Here is a 23,193-nt window from a genome sequence, read left to right on the forward strand (position 1 = left end):
TCCGATCACTGCAATGCTGTATTTGCTTTAAGGAGTGGCAGAGAATATCAAAGGGAGGAGGGCAGATCCGAACCTTCTAAAGATGCTCAAGAATCTCCAATTAAGGTAAGTAAAGAGTCATCCTCCATTGGTTCAGAAGAAGAGCCCGAACAGGTAAGTATAGAGCAGGCAGTTTCTCCACCTGAAAAGGAGTATGTGCCTAAAGCTCCTTTTCCAAGGAGACTTGCTAATAATAAAAAGGTGACTGCTACGGAGAAAATTTTAAATATGTTTAAACAAGTGCAAATTAATATTCCATTGTTAGATGCGATTTCCGAAGTCCCGACTTATGCCAAAGTTTTAAAAGACTTGTGCACACAAAAGCGCAAGTCTAATGTACCCAAGAAGGCATTCTTGGCTGCAAACATTAGTTCCATCTTGTCTCAACAGATGGTGGCTAAGTACAAGGACCCGGGATGTCCTACCATTGCATGCACTATTGGAAATACTCATATTAATCATGCTCTTTTAGATTTAGGGGCCAGTGTGAATTTATTACCTCTTTCTGTTTTTAAACAATTAGGATTAGGAGAACTCAAACCCACCACCGTCACTCTTCAGTTGGCGGATAGATCAGTGAAGAAACCGAAAGGGATGGTTGAAGATGTCCTAGTTAAAGTAGGAGAGTTCTTATTTCCTGTAGATTTCATTGTGCTAGAAACTGAGCCCGTTGCTAATATCAAGGATCAAATTCCTATAATTCTGGGTAGGCCTTTCCTTGCTACTAGCAACGCCTTAATTGATTGTAGAAATGGTTTAATGAAATTAACTTTTGGGAATGCTTCCATGGACTTTAATGTTTTTAGATTAGGTAAGCAACCTAATTTACAAGAAGAAATTAATATGTTGCACTCCTCTCCTGAGACTAATTGTGAAAATATTTTGAATGCAGGACTTGAAGAAGCTCTAGATGAAGAAGGCTTGGAGAATGCAAGAGATATAGGGGACTCCTTTTCTGATGACCTTAGCATCCAACAAATAGAATTTGGAGCATCCCTATCTCCGCCCCTTCCCAAGCCTCCACCCAAAAAGGCCCCACAGTTAAATTTGCCGCCTTTGCATTCAAATTTAAGAAAAGCATATTTGGGTAAGACTTGCACATCTCCTGTGAGAATCAAAATGGACTTAAACTCGACCCAAGAAGAAGAGTTAATTAATTTTTTAAAAGAAAATAAGGACTCTACTTGGAAGGACAAGTTTCATTTACTCAGATTGAAGTCCTTTGTTGAGTTACCAAGATCTAATTTAGAAGAGGTCATGGATCTTCATGAGCCTCTTTATTCAAATCTCTCTTAAAAGAACAAGGTACGCCCCTCTCTTCTCTTTATTGTCCTTGTTTCTATTTTTGCATGCATTGAGGACACTGCATGATTCAAGTATGGGGGGGGTAGCTTTTAGAAACTTTCTTTTCTAATCTTTTCTATAGTTAAAGTTAGAAAATTTCCTTTCTTTTTATTTTTGGTAATTTTTCGCAAATTAGAAAGAACATGGTATTCTTAAAAAGAAAGTTGTTTTCCTATTTTAAGAAAGAAAGTTTGTGGATATTTTAATTTTGGAATTTAAAAAATTAGAAAGAATACTTTCCTTTCTTAGTTTTGTTTTCTTTTGGAATCTTTCTTTTAAAAGGATTTGAATAAGAAATAGAAATAGAAACTTGCTTTTTATATGGTATGGATAAAAAGGAAAGAAAGGTTGAAACAAAAGAAAGAAAGAATGATTTTTAGAAAGTTTGCTTCTTGATTATAGTTTTGATTTGTAGCCTTTTTGACATGAGCTATTAAGTCTGAAGGGTTTTTATGCCTAGTTCCTTAAAGCCAACTGGCTTGAGAGCAACTGACTGAAAACTACATACATGGGTCAATTAGAAAGCTTAATAAATCAAAGCATTGCACGTAATCAAAGGTAAAGTTTGGACTCATATGCATCAATGTCTATGACATATGCAAATCAAAGATTAGTCGGACACTGCTTAGTAGCCTGGGTGTCTGGTGCATGCCCTGCATGTCATTCACGCCAAAAGCAGTAGAGGATTACAAAAAAAAAAAAAAAAAAAAAAAAAAAATGAGTTCTATTCTTAGAAACTATGGGAAAAGTTGAAAGTATGGTGGACCATATAAATTTGTAAGTTTTCTACGAAGTTTCCGAATCAAATTTCTTTTATGGTACGATTACATCAGAGGCAAGTTTAAGGGAGCAAAGTAGGACAAATTCAAAAGAGGATTCCTTGATTAAAATATTTTTCAAATTTTTCCGACTTGGGATAGGATGCAAAGTTTAAGTATATAGGTATTCTTGTTCTTCTATTTTGAGTAATTTATCAAACAAATAAAAAGGATTAGAAATTTTTGGCTTTACTCTATAGTGGGATTTGAAAAGAAAAGTTTGTTTTCAGAATTTTGTGTGCATATTCACTGCAAACACTCACGAGACACAACTCGTCCACTAGGGTAACCTAGGGGTTTAAAGGCTTGTTGCACGTGCTAAGTGCAATCGTGATTCCTACGAAAGTGAGTTAGGATATTATTTTTATTTAGTTTTTGTGTTTGTTTTAGTTTTTCTTTTTGTTTGCTTGAGGACAAGCAAAGCTTAAGTATGGGGGAATCTGATGAGCACATTTATGTGTGAATTGTAGGTAGAAAAATCATGTAATTCTCTCATTTAAAGCGGTGCTACTAATGTATTTTTCTTGTTTTTGGTGTTTCAGGGTTATTTATGGATTATCGTGAAAAATGGAGCTAAAACGATGAAATTCCAAAGAAAGATTCAAAAGTGGAAACAACTATTGGATCAACACCATTGTGGATCATCATTTGAAGGGTTCGGATTATTTTACGATCCACCAATTGGTTGGTTCAAAATAGCCTTGGGAAGTCATTTTAGGAGTGCAACTAATTTAAATGCCCACAAGACGAATGCTTCGAATCATCCATTTGACGGCTCGCCAAATGGATGGTTTAGATCATCCCATGGAATGGACCACTAAGTACTCTCATTACCCATAGTAGAAGGGGTTGGCTTGGGAATATAGAAGGGTTCGAATATATCATTTCTCCATAAGTAGGGGCCCACTATTGTGCAACACCAATTCATCCATATTCGGTCAGCCCACTTTGGGTTTAGAAAGTGAGTCTATATTTATTAGAAAAAAAAAAAAAGAGTTCTTTTGAGTTCATGTGGGGGCCACGATTGTTGGCAATTGGAAATTGATGGAGTTAGGTATGAAATTGGAGGGGGGTAGGAATGAAAAGTATGAAAATATAAAGTTAGTGGAATATGGTGGACGTTGCATGTGCATCTCCAATTTTGAAAGCTTTATAATAATAGGATACCATGCAAAGGTTTAAGGTTGGAAATATTACCAATGGTTGGCAGCATGCATGGAAATAGTATTGGAAAGTCAATAAGATATAGGTGGGCGTGACATCATGCAATTTCAATATAGAAGCTGCTGTTTCTTTTTATCTCATGAGAAATCCATGCAACGTCCATTTTAGATAGCAATTTGTGTATTCTAGGCATGCATATGAAATGGACGTTTGTGATTGTTTGGGTATTTTGGCACAAAAAGATTCAGCCATGGTTTGTATTTGGAAATGGGTCCCACTTGCTACTTTTCTTTTGTAAAAACGTGGAAAGTGAGAGAAGCAAAGTAACTTCTGTTTTTTAGTAGGCTCGGTTTTGGCATCTTGTCTATAACCGTGGGACCCACCAAGATCATGCTCATTTGCATGAAGATTCAGCAAGGTTATTTTGATTTTTTTTTAGCAACAAACCATATTCAGTGGGTAACATCCAGTGATATTTCGGTTCCATTACTTCTCATGATTTGGAAAGTTATATGTAGGGCCCACTAAATTGGATTGTTGGGAGAAAGAACGCAAGGGTTGTTAATTACTTGCTAAAGAAGAATTCAGCTATTCTTGAAGAAAATATAGTTTCGGCCAATTTTTTTTGTAAGGTCTCTCTTGATTTTGGCAATCCTACCTATTGGGCAATCTCATGATTAGCAAGCTTTCTTTCTTTCTTCACTCTCTACTTTCTGTAATTTCTCATTTGTCTTCTCTATATATCTCTCTTTCTTCCAACCGGCGAAAAAAGAGGATTCTCTAATTCTCATTCTCTTTAATCTCTTGCTCTCCCATACTCTTGCTCTCTCTCTCTCTATGCTTTTGCTTGTTCTTTCTTTCTACTATCTCTTATTCTTTCTTGCTCTCTTTTCAACCTCTTTTTCTTTTCTTTCTTTCAATCAAAGAACGATCCAACCGTCCGAGATCCTAATCCAAGGCGACATCAAGGAAAGAAGGAGAGCGATCAAGGATTCAACCATTGTTCGAAGGAGAAAAAGACTAAGTTTACTTTACTTGTGTTCTTTATTTTTAAGTTCAATTCCAAGTTATAATTCGATGTACTTTTGTTTTGAAGTTTAATATTAAAGAGAGTACTTGTGTTATTTTTCTTTTTAAAGTTCTTATATGGCACTTCTTCCCTTCTCTATCCCCTTTATTTTTGTTTCTTTAGCCTTCTCCATGAGTAGCTAAACCCATTATACTTAGGGTTTAGATGAAGCCATGGGGAAGGAGAATGAGAAGTAATTAAAACCAGTGGCTTATCTAACAAATTATGTAGAGTTTTGTTTTTTGTACAAATCCCAATCATCCATGCCACTGGCTTTTCCCTTTCGTATGGATGATTGTTGATTAACAAAGATTAAATTCTATATAATTAATATAAATTAGAGGGTTAATTTGATTAAATACTCATAAATAATGACATCTTTTAGATCTTATTATTTATTGACTGTTTATTTGGATTTTCAACCTAATTCAAAAGAGTTGTTTTAATTAATCAATCTAATCCAAACCCATGGTGGATTCTAACCCTAAGTCATCTTTTATATTGAATTAAGATTTTTACACTATTCCAAATTACTTTTGCAATTTTTTTCAATTTTCTTAAGCCCTTAGAATTTGATTTTCTAATTAGATTAGATAAGTAGTTAATAAAGATCATTAGAATTTTGGTACACTTTGCCTAAATTAAGATTTCCAAATCAAGATCGTAGTTGAATTTGATTCTTAGATTGAATAGAATACACGCTTATATATAGTGTTGGCTCCGAGGTCTAAGTCCACGGAAATCCTGAGTCCATTCCAGGCAACATTATATCATAGCTAGTATTCTAATCGGTAAAAGAATAGGATTGACAACTAGATTTCTCTTCCTTGAGTTCGACCCGTATTTACACGATCCGTGCACTTGCGGTTATTTAATTTTTCAATCAGTGACCAAGTCAGCTCTTCAGCGTTTTTAACTTGGCGGACCGTGTTAGCCTTAACTTTTGCCTGAATCGTCCTTTCGGATTCTCAACTCAGCAGGCCATCCCCTTAGCTTTTGCCTAAGCCGCCCTTTCGGGTTTTCAACTTAGCAGGGGAATGATCTTAAATTTTGCCTAGACCACCCTTTCAGGTTTTCAACCTAGCAGATCTTCAAACTCCATTCTTCTTTTTTTTTTTTTTTTTGTATTTTGGGACCTAGATCATTAATTCTGAACACTAGAAGGACTTTATAGGTAGGATAGGGCTTTTCAAAGAATGGCTTAAGGTTCAATAAAAATTTCGACCGAACCTGTGAACAGGTTGCCTACGTATCCCAGGGTAGGAATCAGGTCGTGCGTAGTTCAGGGCGAATGCCCGTAGTTTGAAGATAAGTTGTTTGAAGGTTAATTGATTTTCTTTTCTTTTCTTTCTGGAATAATTGACTTCCCTTCTTTTGGAACCTGTCCCTTTTTTTTCTGAAAGGATTGAATTTCTTTTCTTTTTTTTTTGAATCGACCGAACTCGGTTTAACCGAGCTGCCTACGTACCCCAGTGTAGGGATCAGGTCTCGCGTAGTTCGGGGCGAATGCCCTAGTCTGATGGGTTTTCAAGAAAATTTCATTCAGGCTCGAAGGGTTTGCAAACTGGTATTCTTTTGACGCTGGGTTCTGATTTTGGGATTTATTTGGCCAAAGGAGGCCTTCCGATGTTCAGATTGGGAATCGATATAGGTTACTAGAGTCCCTCTGGTACTGATTATTTATTTATTTTTTTTTCTCTTTTTTTTTCACGGAGTTTGACGGCATTTCCCGGTAAGAGATAATGATTCTTCTTCCTTCTGGATATTGATAAGTAATTTGACCTTGAGGGTGCATACCGGTTTTTGGACATCATTTCATCCTTGAATCGGTGGCCCTTAATATTTTGATGATCGCTCTGAGATGATTGCTCTTGCACTTTTCATATTGAATTTGATGGCTTTACATTGTCACCGGTGAAACCTGTGACCGGGGCTATTGACTGGAGATATGGAAGTTGTTTCGAATCCATGCTCCTTGTATAGCATGTGATATTCACTTCATTCTTTCTTGAACCTTCTATCTGGGTCTTTCTCCTGGCATTAATGGTAGCGCTTACTGGACCATCTCTTTATCCTCGAAATGGGTTTACCAATTCCTCACACTCTTCAGAGGGTAATGTATTTTCAATCGGCATTCACTGAATCAAAGTTTCAGTGCCAGTGTTTACCAGTTCAATTTCATCTTTGAAAGGCTGGGATTGGCGCTCCTCCTCTTGTTCAAGTAATTGTTGTGACTCAAGTGGAGTTTCGTCAATTTTGTCCTCATTTGAGGAGGGAGTATTATTCTCATTGTTTATTAAAGTCAGAAGCGCAAACTGGAATGTATAGAGAAAGCAAGTTTCATTGAATTGAAAAAGACCACATCTGATAAGACTTATTCTGAACAGACTCAGAATTCACACTCTTGACTCAAAAATAAAAGTACTCAACTGGACTAGAAATTTAGTCAAACTTTTAGAAGACTGCACTTAATAACTGGACTTGACATCATGACTGGACTTAATTAAAATAACAAAAGGACTAATACTGCTGCAACTGTCTGGCTTTGGAGGCTCGGCAAGGGCTGGCTCATAACTAGACCTGTTTCTTTTGTTAACCATAGGTCGTCTAAGCATCCAGATCATCCGGCGACAGGGGATCAAGGAATCCTTCTGGCAACACTACGTTTAGATCTCCTCCGGCATCTGAGTCACTGTCGTCGTCAGTGCTACTACTGAGCTTGATTATTGGATTTGGTTTGGATGATCTTTCGTGTTGATGCTCATGAGTCAAAGACTTGAGTGGTTCCTTAGAGCTTTGACTGGCCGAGTTCCATATAACAAAATTTCCTTCTCTATCATCTTGGAGCTTGGAGTCTTGCGGTTGGAAACAATTGGTCTTCATTTGTTGCTTCATTTGATTAATCTCCTGCGCGAGGGCGGCCACTTGTCTAAAGAGATTCAGAATCAATCCTTCAGAACCCGTGGCCATGGAACTTTGAGCACGCCCATATGCCATGGAGAAGCTAGGGATTTTGCCTTTAGAGGTAACATCAGCTGAGCCAAATATCTCATTCAATTGAACCCTGATGCAACGATTCTCTTCTTTAAGCTCTTGCAATTGTTGGAGGATAAGAGCCAAGGTATCAGCAGTGGTATTAGACCGGGTATTTCTCGAGCTTTCAGCCACAGTAGCTGACGGAGGAAGTGGTGCAGAATCTGGATCAACAACAGAAGGTTGTGGAGAGCCAGGCCTCATTTGTAATAATGAATTGATCCGAACCTGAAAAATATTAGACATGGCTATGACAGTTCCTGGAATGGAAACAAGGAATATAAAGTATAAGCTTGACATTCAAGGTGCGCTCTCTTCTTGACATACAAGCAATTGAAATGACATAATGAATCCCATAATGACTGAGACACGATGATGGCGACACGAATGCACTAGGGGAATTCAACGGTTCCGAAAGACATGAGGTAAATCGATTCAAGTTCTTGAAGTTAATGAATTTCAGATTTCAAGGATTTTCGGTTTCTGGACATTTAAGGAATACCAAAGGTTCTAAGGTTCACAAATTTTGGCCTCGAATAACATCCACGGAAGGGAATCGTGCGCTCTTTCCTTGTGCAATTTAATACTTAAGTTATAGCACCTTATTGCCTGGCATATCTCTCAGGATTTCCGTGGACAGTAAACCTCGGAGCCAATAACATGCTATAGCTTAAATACTCAAATTGTCAAGGATCGATTGCAATTGGGATACGATTATGAATGCTATGGCCATTTTACAAGGGAAATCTAAGACTCCTAAGATTTCTGTTTCAATGGATTAAGGAGTGAACATGTGACAGAAATTTAAGGTTCTTTAGAAATTTTCATAATGATTTTTAATTAATTTCAATTTTTAGTGGATTTTATCAATTTCAGACCACATGAGTGATTTTACAAGTGAACTTATTGCAAACAAATTCGAAATAAACTGAAATTTCTACAATACCAAGATATGAAGGAATGTAGCTTACTGGAAAAAGTTTATAGATTTTTATATTAAGCTCCTATTAAGTTTTGATTTAATAACAATATGACCAGATTGTTAAATTTACACAGAAACTCTTAGAATAGAAATTTAAATTCATTAAAATTTCTACAGTAATAAGATATGAGTGAACATAGTACGCTGTGAAAGTTTCATGAATTTTAGATACTATTTACTATCAATTTCGGATTTTTTAATTTGCAGACCAGCTTATAAATTTACACTACATCTCTTAGGAAACAAATTCCTAAGAAATTGAAAATTTTACAGCAGCATGAAATATGGAATATAAGACTAATGTAAAAATTTTGCTAAGTTTAATTGTGATTTGATGTCAGTAAGAAATCTCACAAAATCTGATTATTTTCAAAGAAAGCATCAAATAATATACCAAATAAAATCCAAAAATCCTTAAAAATTCATGGTAGAATATATCAGCATCATATAATTTTTCCACAAAATTTCATTAATTTTGGGAACCTATTTAATATATTTTCCATTTTTCTTCTTCAAATAGATGTTTTTGAAGAGTTTTCTATTTTTAAAACATGATTTTTGAGAAAATTACGTCTTCAAAAAATGTCCTTTAAACTTGTTCTGATGTGATGAACACAAAAAATTTAATATTCCACAAAATATATCATCCTGAGATAGCTATTTTCTCCAATTTCTTAATTTCTCAGTCATTATTTTAAATGAAATTCCATTCTTCACTCAAATTCTCAAAATCCTTTGATCCAATGTCCAATCCGATCCGATGATTCTTTTAGTCTATTTAAATAGATCAGCGTATCAAATTTTGAGACGAATCGGACTTGAAACACTCATGTAAATTATGATTTTGAGCATACCCATATAATATTGAATTAAATACAATTAAATGCTAAAACCATGCAAAAACATATATAAAAAAAAAATACAGAACAATTATGGAAAAATCTGAGAATAGTGCACCTACCTTTGGTCAAGATCTTTGCCGAATCCGAGAGCCGAGGAATCTGAAAAAGTGTGCCGACGCGATCCGATTCCCTTTCTTTCTTTCTCTTTTTATTTTCTTTTTATTCACCACAGAGGAGCCGCTGCTCTGTTGAGTGTGAGAGTTGCAGTGGGGAGCGAGAGATAACAGAGAGAGTTGAGAAGGAGAAGCGACAGAGAGAGAGTTGAGAGTGAGAGAGAATGATATAGAGGAATAGATATAGAGAGGGATAGAGAGAGAGTTGAGAGGGAGAAACGACAGAGAGAAATATAGAGAGAATGAGAGAGATAGATAGAGAGACAGATAGGGAGAATGAGAGAGACAGATAGGGAGACAAATAGAGAGGATGAGAGAGACAGATAGAGAGACAGATAGAGAGAATGACAGAGACAGATAGAGAGACAGATAGAGAGAATGAGAGAGACAGATAGAGAGAATGAGAGAGTAAAAGAGACCGAAAGGGATCAAGAGAGGGAGAAACAGAGCATGATCAAGAGAGGGAAAGACAGAGCATGAGAGGGAAGTAGAAAATGCGATCCTCTGTTTTCTTGTTTTTTTTTTTTACTTTTTTTTTTATGAACAAGAAAAAGAGATAGAGAGATTGAGATTAAGAGAGACAAAGAGGTTGAGAGTGGGAGAGATTGAGAGTTTGAGAGTGAAAGAGATCGAGAGAGATTGAGAGTGAAAGAAATAGAGAAGAAGTGACACACGGCACTCTGTTTTTTCCCTTTATATATATATTTTTTTCTTTCTGCTTTGGCTTTTGTGGGCTGTAGAGGGTAAGAGAGATAGAGAGATGAGAAAGCTGTGGAACATAGGGAGGGATCCGAGAGAGAGAACAGAGAGAGATTGTCCTTAAGGAGCAGAAAATAGAGCCACTGCCTCTCCCTTCTTTTTCTTTTTTTTTAAGGATCCTCAGAGTTCTTGCTGTTGGAGAGAAGATGTAGAGAGAGGGCTGTTGAGGGCTTTAGGGGTTGAGAGTGAGAGAGACGAAGGCTAAAGAGAGAAAGATAGAAGAGCATGAGGTCATCCCACCTTTCTTCCGAGCTCTCTCGAGAAGAACTTATCTCCCACCCTTTCTAAACATGGGCTGCCCCAAAATCTCCTTCAATCATTTCTGCCGTGTTTCTCATTTTTCCGTCAAGTGTCGAGAAGGGTAATTCAGAGGAATCCAAACCAGAGAGAATTGGGAATCGGTTGGTAGGCCCGCATTGAGCACTTGGTTAGACTTAGGTCAAACAATGAAACCATACATTTTTCCATAGAAAATGAATTTCGGCTTTATTTGGAATTAACATTGAAACATTAATTTCTATGAGAAGGTGCCCATGTGTTTTAAGCCATGGGATGGGGCCCATCATGTGCTCAACATGGTGTGGGCCCATCACCATATTTGTAAAGCATTTGGACAAATTGGAATGGGGCCACTACGATAAAAAGTTTAAAAGTAGGACCGCTATCATTTTGAACTTCATAATCTGATGTGCGGGACCTACAATTACATATCAAGCTATGTTTGGGTGAGGCCTATCATCTTATGTTTTGAATATGATTAGAATTCAATGGTCTGATCTGCGAGGCCCACCATACTCCAATTACGTACATAATACGGATGATTACAAGGTTTGGTAATTCCACCATCCTAATAGATAAATTCGGTAATGTTGGGGAATTCCATATTGTCATTACTTTGAAAAGGAAGCTTTTCTTCAGAAGAGCATAGTTTCGGTCCTTGAAATATTTTTGGAAACGTCCTCTCTTTTTCTAGAAAGAATGCTCGGGTATTCTTTTAATAGGGAGTGGGTTTTAGTATCACAGAGGGTAGCAAGGAAAGAAAGCATGGTGGAAGGAAACATTCTCAAAGAAAAAAGAAAAGAGAGGATCGATCTTAAGAGAGAGGGACAGCAACTCAAAGGGGGAAGGACAGAAAGTTCGGTTTTTTTTGGGCTGTGGGGAAGAAACCTTCGTTTGATCTCTCAAATACCAATCACCCTCGTTTTCCTATCCTCTCCCCTATCTCCCTCTGTTTCTCATCACCATTAGCCTTCTCAAGCCCTCTGTTTCTCGTTTCCAACAGCCATCCCATTCTCCATCCCTCTCCATCCCTCTCAATTCTCCCTCGGCTCCCACCCATTCTCCTTGTGATTCTCCTCCACGCTCATCATCCCTATGTCTCTTTGAACCCTTTTATCCTTTATATTTGATCGGTTGAAGAAAAAAAAAAGGGGGCCGTGGATAGTAGCTGGGGTGAAGGAGGCTCTGTTTGGTTGGCTTAACAGCAGCGAAAAATATCCTATTGGAAAGAAGAAACAGATCATCCTCTGGTGTTCTCCCTCTTCCCTCCTAGCTTCTGTTTTCCACCTCCCCATTGCTCCCTCTGTTTTTTTCTCATCATCTATCTCCAACCTTCAACACCCTACGTATAAAAAAAAAGAAAAAACTCTAAAAAAACAGAGTATCTGTTTTTCACGTTTTAATCACTATATCCGTTTCTCAAACAGATCTTGATCCCTATTCCTCTGTCCTCGTATAGCCGCCCTCCATCTCTGTGTTTTTTATCCTCTCTCTCTACACTCTGTATTTCTTCTTGCATTTCTATAAAAAAAAGGAGTGTTGTTTTGTTTTTTGAAAAGAAATAAAAAATGAGAAAAAAAAACAGAGTATCCCTCTGTGATTTCCATTTCTCTGTGTCTTGCATTCCACTTCATCACTCTCCTCTCTCCTCCTCTCTCGATCCATCTATCTAGGTTTCCTCTAACCAATTCTCTCTATCACTCTCTCTCGGTCTCTCTCTATTTTTTTATTACTCTCTATCACCCTCTGTCTCTCTTTCTATCACCCTCTCTCTCGTCCTCTCTGTTACACTCCCTCACTCTCCCTTTCTGTTTTTAATCTCCCACACCCACTTCCCTTATCATTCTCTCTGTCAACCTCTCCCTATCTCTCACACTTCCTCTCATCACAGTGGTTTTTTTTTTTAAAAAAAAAAGAAAAAGAGAAAGAAAGCGGAAGCGGATCGCACGTCGGCGAGAATTTTCGAATTTTCCGGCTCTTGGATTCGGCGAGGATCTCCACCACAAGTAGGTACACCATTCTCAGATTTTTCCAGGGTTATTTGGCATTTCTATATATTTTTGCATGATTTTTAGCATTTAATTGAATTTAATTCAATATTATATGTGTGTGCTTAAAATCATGATCTACATGAGTGTTTCAATTCCGATTCGTCCCGAAATTTAATACACTGATCTATTTAATTAGACTAAAATAACCATCGGATCGGATCAGACCTTAGATCAAAGGATTTTGAAAATTTGAGTGAAGAATGGAATTTTATTTAAAATAATGGCTAATAAATTACAAAATTCGAAAAAATACCTATCTCAGGATGACCTATTTTTTGGAATTTTAAATTTTTCTTGGGTTCATCACATCAGAACAAGATTAAAGGACATTTTCCGGAGTCGTAATTTTCTCAAAAATCATGTTTTAAAAATAGAAAACTCTTCAAAAATGTCTTTTTGACGAAGAAAAATAAAATATATACCAAATAGATTCCAAAATTAATGAAATTTCCTGAAACAATAATATGATACTGATACATTCTACCATGAATTTTTAAGGATTTTTGGATTCTGTTTGGTATGTTATTTGATGCTTTCTTTGAAAATTGTCAGATTGTGTGAGATTTTTTACTGATATCAAATCATGATTACGATTCTCAAAAGTTTTACAGTAGACTTATATTTCATATTTCTTGCTGCTGTTCAAGTGATTTGGAATTTGTTTCCTAAGGGTTGTAGTGTGAGTTCATAATCTGGTCTTAAAATTGAAATTCCGAAATTGGTAGTAAATAGTCTTTAAAATTCATGAACATCTCACAGCATGCTATGTTTACTCATATCTTATTTCTGTAGAAATTTCAATGAATTTAGATTTCTATTTCTAGTAGTTTCTGTGTTATTTTTGCAGTCTAGTCATATTATTATTAAATCAAAATTAAATAGGGGCTTAATGTAAAAATCTGCAAAACTCTTCCAGTAAGCTACATTCTATCACATCTTGTTGCTGTAGAAATTTCAATTCATTTCGAATTTGTTTGCAATAAATTCATTTGTAAAATCACTCATGAGGTTTAAAATTGATAAAATCCACTCAAAATCGAAATTAATTAAAAATCATTGTGAAAATTTCCAAAGAACCTTAAATATCTGTCCCATGTTCACTCCTTAATCCATTGAAACAGAAATCTTAGGATCTTTAGATTTTCCTGAAAAATGGCCAGTGCATCCATAATCGTATCCCAATTGCAATCGATCTTAGACAATTTGAATATTTAAGCTATAGCATGTTGTTGGCTCCGAGGTTACTGTCCACGGAAATCCTGAGATATGCCAGGCAATAAGGTGCTATAACCTAAGTATTAAATTGCATAAGGAAAGAGTGCACGATTCCCTCCCTTGGATGCCATTCTAGGCCGAAATTGGTGAACCCTAGAACCTTTGGTATTCCTTAAATGTCCAGAAACCGAAAATCCTTGAAATCTGAAATTAATTAACTTCAAGAACTTGAATCGATTTGTCTCGAGTCTTTCGGAACCATTGGATTATGGTTTCTGATATAAGAACCATTAGAGCCCAATTTAGGAACACATACGTCATGTCGTGTCCTAGGTTTTAGGGAGTCCTAGAGTTAAGAGTCCAGCCTCATCACGGACATTTGCTATGGATAGCAGCCGTGCCATAGGTCTAGTTACACTAGTCACCCAGTCTTTCCCTAGGACAAGCCTAGTTACCTAGGATGTAGGTTAACCTGCATTAGTCTAAGAGACAACTTGCACTTAGATAGGATCATATAGCATCTTAGATGAAATCCTAAGATAATAAAATCCTCAACTTAAATTAAATAACTTCTCTTAAAACTGTTGAAACAGTCAATCCGGTCTAGGTCGATGTCTTAGTTGAGTTAGGCATAAGTAGCTTAGCTTAGGTGCACCGAACTACGTCGACTCTGATCCCAGTTAGGCTTGGGTACGTAGGCAGCTTGGATGTCTGATGGCATACCAACAGGGAGTCGGCTCCACAACAAATTGTGGGGTTTTGTATATTAAGTTTCTTGTAAATTCTTAATTAAATCACTTAGGATTTTCCATGAAATTAGAATTTTAAGAGAACTTTCACCTAGATTAAATCCAGACAAATTAAGAAATCAAGATACACATTTAGGATTCACACTGAAATTAGATCATAGGATGCATGTCACATAGTTCGCACATTAACAAAGAGTTGAATGACCCATTTAAAATAAATTTAAAAGAGTTAACTTTTGGAATTGAAGACCGATTATCGGGTAGGAATGGTGCATGTGGTGGATAACTCCCCATACCTTCCATTCTTGTAACCAGGTAGCGAGTCTAGATTTCTGGTTAATTACGAGTCCTAGATCCCACATCTAGGTGGCGACTCTGTCAGTCTCTTTTGCGTGGAATTCGGATTGCCTTAGTGATCCCAAGTTCACATAAAAGATGAATTAAAATCAATAATAAAAATGCACACGCCAATCGCGTGGGTACGAGAGACCAAGAGAGATCGTGGCGGCTCGTGCCCCACCCCTCTCGCGGGATCGGGTCCCACAGTTTGGCGACTCTGCTGGGGACCACGTAACTTCATTAAATTCCCAAAAGATAACTCATTTGAATCTAATTTAACTGGCTCATAAAAACTCTATCTCTTATATACTTGTTAGATTAGTTTGTATGCTTTATTTTCTCATCACATTATACTCAAACTTAATCTAACAAAACCTGAAGGCATCATAGATTGCGCGAACTTATTGCACACACTTACATCACTTGCATCTCACATGCACACACATCCTATTTTAGGAACCCGGAGTGTTATCTAGCATGGTTGACTGGGATTTCATCACCTGGTGCCTCTATGCTAGAGAAGCATTCCACCCATAACCTAGCACCTTTATGGTGCGTAAACGGATCTCTTGTTCATGTACTGATACGCCGGACACTGGTACAGTATATCGAACACGGATTCGCGCTAAGGGAACTCTTGGCCTTACCCCTAGATTAACCCACACATGCATGTAGTATACGAACACATGTGCATCACGTGTGTGAGTCTAGCTTAGGATATCCTACCCATTTGTGTCTAGATTAGGCCGTAGTCCATCTTCCAATGGCTACGATCGGTCCTTAGGTACACAAACAAAGTCATGAGTCGAGATCCTCTCTCCACTTCGCTAGATTAGGATTAGGGTTTGATGCCTTCAGGTAACACTGTTAAAATGTACGAAGATAAAAAAACTTTCCCTTTGGGGTTAGGATATAAATCCCATCATTTCCGAAGATCTCATAGGATTAGTCATTCATGATCTATCCGTTAAAAGCAATCTTATGCTATCTCATCTCATCTTTTGATCGTACGCCTTTCAATCTTCTATCATGTGATTCGATCATGTATTTGTACTTTCTTTATACTGGCAGGAACTTATCCCAATCTCGTGTTCATATAACCCTGATCATTCTTGTATCCCTTCTCTTGGCTTACAGGCACCATGTCTACTCGTACAATTCTTGATTGGATCCGTGGTACATTAAGAGAATCTCACATCTATGCCATAAGTGAGCAAGAGAAAAATCTCTTCGGCTATGTGGCTACCATTAAACTCGATTGGGGATTACTCTATGCCGCATCAGAGTGTTGGGATCCCGATCATCATGTCTTCCGTTTTAGCAACCAAGAAATGTGTCCCACCTTTGAAGAATGGTGTGCCTTATTAGAATATCCCGTGGATGGCCCTCTGGTGAAACCATCTTGTGTGTCAGATTATCGTCTTTTGTTCCTTCGCTTAATGAATAATCCAGATGAATCCATGAACTCTTTCATGAAAGGCCAAGAAGTGTCCATGCAACAACTGATTGACATTTACCCTCCTATTGGACACATTGGTGCTGTTGATATTCAAAAAGCCCGACGTCGCGCTTTGAGATTCTGCTCCTTCGCCAGGTTCCTCACTGTCCAACCTTCTCGCTTTGCGTCAGCTGTTCTTTTGGACCTCGTGGATCAAATGGATCGGGGCGCCAATCCAATTCCTACTATACTTGTAGAAACCTTCAATGGATTGGATGATATGGCTCGCCTTCGTGCCAGCTCAGGTCCAGGCTCTTATGTTCGCTCTTTCGTTGGTTCTTTCTCAGGATGTCCTGCATTACTTCAGGTGTGGTTATGCCACAAGCTAAAAATTGCAGCTCCTGTCCATTTTAATCATACGTTATACACCTTCAGTGAATGGCGTCATGATGTTTCTTTCGATCATACAAGCGATTGGGTTGGATGGTTAAATTCTCGCCAACAAGATCAGATTTATTGGCAAATCCCTGGAATCGAAGAAGCTGTCTTCAACACTGGAGAAGCTAACTACGTTCGCCTTCTTGGTCTCAAAAAGACTTCCTTTTATGTTCCTGCCAGGATTCTGCGTCAGTATGGAAGGGAGCAATCTATTGTGGCTCCCCTTCGTCATTTTTATCCGCCTGAGGATCTCAAGCCCCAGATTGTCAAAGCCGTTTCATCCGCCTGGGATGTCAGAATCATCAAACCTTTAAAGGAGTCAGCTGCGGAAAATTGTCGTCCAAAGAAGAAGTCTAGAAAGAATGCTTAGTTCCATGTTTAATCTTATCCGTTTATCTTTGAAAGAATGAATCATGTACTCAAACTTTAATGATTGATCAATAAAGTTCATCTTTCTTTCTCATTATCTTGGTCTATGCGTACATCATCGTCTACTTCTTTCTGATTTTAAAATATGTCTTTCGAATATTTCAGGGCAGTAAACATCATAGCTAACCCTACTACTCCTTTGGTTCGGGTCTCTTCGCGATTGGAGAGGAAATCTGTAGCCCCGCCACCTTCTCTGAGAACCCTAGCATCTCCTTCTTTACCGTCCTCATCCTCACCAATGGCAGACAACCAAGACGGTCTTCCACCCGCTGCTATTACCGATACTCTTACCTTGATTCTCCAGCAGCTTCAAGAACTCAAAGAAGAGAACCGAGTTATCAAGGCTCAGCTTTATGAGAAGTTGGGACCGTCGTTGTCCAAAGATAAAGGGCCCATGCACCAAGCAGCTACTTCAGCAGCACCTGCCCAGCCAGTGTTCATCCCTATCCCTGACAAAACTGAAGAAGATTTGGAAAAAGAGCAGTACAGCGAGGATCGCAGTAGGCCTTCTCAGTCCATGGTTGATAAAACTGTTATGGAGAAATTAGAAACTCTTACCAGGAAGGTACAAGACATCCAGTTTCAAGACCAGGGTGGTTTCAATCCAAGTGACCTTACACTATTTCCCGAAATCCGCCTTCCTTCTAATTTTCAAATGCCAGATTTCGACAAATATGATGGTGTGGGTTGTCCAATCACACATTTGCAAATGTTCACCATCATGTGTCAGCCTCAAGGCTTATCTCCTGAGCAAATGGCTCAATTATTCTCAGTTTCCCTAACCAAGGTTGCTAGGAGATGGTTCATGGTCCTAAACAAGACTCGTTATAGGACATGGAAGGATATCGGTGAGCAATTCATCAGGCAATTCAAATACGATGATGGGACAGAAATCACTAGAAAGGATTTAGAGAGAACTAAGCAAGACTCGAGGGAATCCTTTCTAATTTTTGTGAAAAGATGGAGGAGACTAGCAGCTCAGATGATGGAGCACCCGTCTGAGGAAGAGCAAGTTCAAATAATCATGAAAAATATTTCTCCCCAACTCCAGTATCACATGTCATTGCAATATTCTCCAGATTTCAAGCACTTCATTGTGGCAGGCACCCAGATAGAGGAGGCTATGGCTCAAGGTGTATTCAACCGTAGCAATCCAAACCCCAGAGATTTCAAAAAATCCCCGCCAGCCCAAGTCAGTAGTATCTCTCGTTCCAATGCTCAGCCCTCTAAATCCCAAGAACCTTTAGTGATGGACTATGGTCAACCCGCGACCGCACCTTGGCAACAAACCCGGGTAGAATTTACCCCTCTTCCCATTCCATCTTCAGAGGTGCTTAAGCAGTGTCTTGCTTCAGGTCGCATAACCCTACCTACCATCCGGCCTCCTCCCAATCCTCTACCTGCAAATTGGCGAGCTGACCTGCACTGTGAGTATCACAGGGGTCCTGGTCATCTTACTGACAACTGCATTGCGTTGAAATTTAGAATCCAGAAACTCATTGATGAGAAAGTCATTGCATTCCAGCCAAGACCCAATGTTACCCAAAACCCGCTACCTGGTCATGCTAACCCTTCTGCTGCTGTTAATGCCATAACCATAGGAGATTCTGAGTTTGACCCTCTCACCCTCATATGTGCCTTAGAACCCATTTCTGAACCCCAAATCATCTTCTATGATGAATCATACCTAAGAGAGTCAGTACCTCCCTTGGTAATCACCTATGAGCCACAGGTCCCTCAAGTCATCACTTATGATGAGCCAAAATTAGATGAAGTCAGACATGTTACAAGGGGTGGAAGAATTTTCAAGCCTGCTGAATTGAGAGTCAAAAATCCAGGGGCATTGGCTCGAGGAGAGGAGCCGCAATATGTGAAGGACCCAGATGATGAAGTTGTGCAACAGCTGAAGAAAACTCAGGCCGTTATATCTGTTTGGGGATTGTTGATAGCATCAAAGAAACACAGAGAAGCCGTGTTAAAAGAATTGAATACCACACAGGTATCCTCAGAAATATCTCCAGAGCAACTAGCTGAAGTTGTTGCTCTAACCCAGGCCACCAGGGTCATTAGTTTCTCAGATCAGGAGCTGCCTCCTCTAGGTCGGAATCATGCTAGAGCTCTTCATGTCACTATTATCTGTGGAGGCAAGAAAGTACCATCTGTGTTGGTAGATAACGGATCCGCGTTGAATGTGTGTCCATTGAGAACTGCCATTACCTTGGGTTTCGGTCCCACTGATTTTGCCGAATCAACCCTTGGTATCCTCGCATATGACAACACCCGCAGAAATGTGGTCGGAGTCCTTACCACCAAGATTGTTGTAGGCGGTCAAGAATTTGAGGTTGAGTTTCAAGTTATTGATATCAAGGCCTCGTCTAATATGCTTCTGGGACGTCCCTGGTTGCATAAGGAAGGTGCTGTTGCTTCAACCCTTCACCAAAAATTGAAGTTCATCAAAGATGGGAAGTTGTTCACTGTCAGAGGTGATGAAGAGCCAGAAATAGGACAGATAACAGGAGAAACTCTGATCCTTCCAGTTGCAAGAGCAGAAGACTACAACTTGAATGGTTTCGCGTTCGACGTTGCTGCTATTTCCTATGAAGAGGCCTCTCGGGAGGAGTTGTATTTACCTTTTGCTATCAGTTCTGTAGTTGCCAAGGTGATGAGAAAAATGAATTACTTTCCTGGTATGAGTTTGGGTCGTGATCCAAGCAAGGCATCTCACTGGCGCTCGATCAAAGCAAACCATGGAGTTTTCAGTCTTGGATATGTACCTACTAAGGAAGAGGAAGAAGCCATGGAAGAGTTGTTGAAATTGAAGGAAGAAATCCGCCGCACCGGAAGGGTACTCCCAATGGCTCCATATTCCTTATCGATGAATGGTCACTTTATCAAAGAAGGCGAGACTTCTCCGTACTATGGGTTTTCTGAACCATGGTATGACTCAGTGATAGGGATCACGATACCTGCTTTTGAAATATTTAGTGGCCTTGCTCTCCCATAAACAGAACCGCCGGTATATTATGTTGAGAAGACTGTTGAGGACTGGTTAGTCTACCTTGAGCCAGATGTGTTGGGGTCCTTGTTTGAAGAAGATGTGCTTGATGTTGCTTGGCAAGAGCTGCCAGTTTTAAACCATTCTAAAGAGCAAGAAGAGACAGACTGTGAAGATGTGCTAGTAGCAGTTATTCAGAGCAATGATACATTTACTGAACCTCAGAGTCAGATTGCACCTCCAACCAAAAATCTTTCAAATTGGAGTTTTGATGTTTTTCCTACTTATGTTATTGCTAAGTCGAGTCTAGTCAAGTCGATTGAATCCGAGTCAGTGCCTAGTCCAGGCGAGTCATTTTCTGATTTTATTTACTATGTGAATCCTGAGCCTGTTCAGGATGAGTCCAAGGATAATGATGTAATTTCTTTCAATTCAATGAAATCTGATTCTCAGTATGTCTCTGTGTTTGCTTCTGACTTTAATAATGATAACACTCCCTCCTCAGACGAGGAAGAAGGGACCGACGAAACTCCCCTTGAATTGCAGCAAATGCTCAAACAAGAGGAGGAGCGCCGAGCCCATCCTCTTAAAGATGAAATCGAAATTATAAACATCGGAACAGAAGATTTAATACAGGAAATACGAATTGGAAATACTCTATCCTCTGAAGAGTGCAATGAATTAATAAACCTACTTAAGGAATATAAAGAAGTTTTTGCCTGGTCCTACAAAGATATGCCCGGGTTGAGCGAAGACATTGTTCAGCACAAGCTACCTTTGTTACCGGGAATTAAACCTAAAAAGCAGAAGCTAAGGAGAATGAAGCCCGAGTGGGTCTTGAAAGTAAACGAAGAGGTGACTAAGCAGTTAAATGCTGGGTTTCTGCAAGTAGTGGAATATCCAGAATGGCTCGTAAATATAGTACCCGTACCGAAGAAAGATGGAAAGGTGAGAATGTGTGTAGATTTCAGGAATTTGAACAAGGCAAGTCCAAAAGATGATTTCCCTCGACCACATATCGATATCCTGGTAGACAATACGGCCGGGCATGAATTATTATCTTTCATGGATGGTTTCGGGCTACAATCAAATTAAGATGGCACCCGAGGACATGGCTAAAACCTCATTCATTACACAATGGGGGACTTATTGCTATCGGGTAATGCCATTTGATCTTAAGAATGCCGGTGCGACATATCAAAGAGCAGCTACAGCCTTACTCCATGACATGATACATAGAGAAGTCGAAGTTTATGTTGATGATATGATTGTAAAAGCCAAAGAAAGGAGAGATCATATCCCGAACCTTAAGAAGTTCTTTGAAAGAATTCTCAAATACCAGCTTCGCCTGAATCCTAGCAAGTGTGTATTCGGGGTTACCTCTGGTAAGTTGCTTGGATTCATGGTGAGTCAAAGGGGCATAGAAGTAGATCCTCAGAAGATTAAGGCTATCTAGGAGATGCCGCCGCCTAAAACCGAGAAGGAAATTCGGGGATTCCTAGGAAGGATACAGTTCTTAAGACGATTCATTGCTCATCTTATATCTGAGAACGACGCCGTATTTGTGTCCTATCATAACTCCTCGTTACTCCTTTGGTCCATTGATTGGGCCAAGGGAGTAACGTTTTGTTCAAGCGAAGTCATGATGAGGATATTTATGAGGACCTCGGGGTGCGAGGAGGCGTGCCGTTTTATCCGGCGGCCGTCCCCGGGAAACGGTGGCGTCGTTAGATGGGTTGCCTTGTTTCGAAGCACCAGGGCTCCCTCCTTGAGTTTAAAAGGGGGATTACCCCGGCGCTTCGTAGTAGGCGTCCTTTCGTGCCTTTTTCAACAACATATCTGGTTTTCCTTTGCGAGTTAGGCGTAAGGCCTGCCTCTTTCAGGAATCGTCGAGTGACCCTGACTTGTCCTCCGATCCGGGGGAGGATATCGCGGCTCGTCGGAATAAGGCTAGGAGGGACCCGGGCCCTTCCTCAGGCTTCCCCCCCCTTTGCCTCTCCTCCTTGCCTAGGGAGGACAAATTGTCTCGGTCCCGTGTTGCTAGGGAGTGGTCTTTTTTCTCCCGAGCCTATCACCAGGGAACGGAACTGCGTGGTCGTGTTTTCAAGATGGGCAAGGAAATCGAGGACTTGAAGCGGGAGAACGAGGCTTTGCAGAAAAATGTTCACTTTCTCAATGAGCAGCTGTTTGAAGATGAGGTGGACCCCCTGCTGGAGAGCTCTTAGGAGGAGGAGGGGAACCCTTCGGGAGAGGGGTCTTCCTCCGATTAATCTCTAGCTTTTTTTGTTTTTCTTAGTGCCTTTTCCCCTTTCTTGTCGGGGATTTCGGGGCCTACGTGCCCTGCGCTTTGTTTCCTGTGTTCCTTTCTTTTTGTAGGCCTGTGGGCCAGGATGATGTGAATGGGTAATCTTTATGAATTCGCGCTGTGCCTCTCTGTGTTGTTTTTCCCATCTGTTTGATATGAATTATCTTGATCGTGAGGACCTGTGACGGTTAGTCCGGGCCTGCGGGGGATTTCGAACCTGTTCCTGGCGCTTTTAATTTCCTTTGCCAGCCGCGTTCGTGGGTCGTGGCCTCGTGCTGGGGCCCCGGTCCTGGTCGCGCGTGTTTCTTTGGGGGGATTGGGGTCGGGCCCCTTCTGCTTGCATTCCTGCCTCCGGGCTCCTCCCTCTCCTTTGGTGGGGAAGAGTCGGGGGTGCTTCAAGGTGGTGAGGTTTGGCTGCATGAGTGTACGGGTGACATGCGGCGGAAACTGAAAGCGGTGCCATTTTTTATGTCTCGTCATAATACTACCTTTGGTCCCTTGATTGGTCCAAGGGGGGCATGCTTGTTTACCTGGTTAAGGAATATCGTGATGAAAGCATTTATGGGGTTCTTGGGGTGTGAGAAGGCGTGCCGTTTCGTCCGGCGGCTCCTTCCCGAGGAACTGCGGTGACATTATGTGGTGCCGGTTGACCGTCAAATGGGCAACCGACACGTGTAGGCGAGTGGCTTCGAATTCCTGCCCATGGGTCTTTCATAAGGTTTATAAGGAGCG

This window comes from Tasmannia lanceolata, unplaced genomic scaffold (genome assembly GCF_043159265.1).
Source record: "Tasmannia lanceolata isolate RefF3 unplaced genomic scaffold, GAP_Taslan_0.1 ptg000003l, whole genome shotgun sequence".
NCBI classification, from domain to species: domain Eukaryota; kingdom Viridiplantae; phylum Streptophyta; class Magnoliopsida; order Canellales; family Winteraceae; genus Tasmannia; species Tasmannia lanceolata.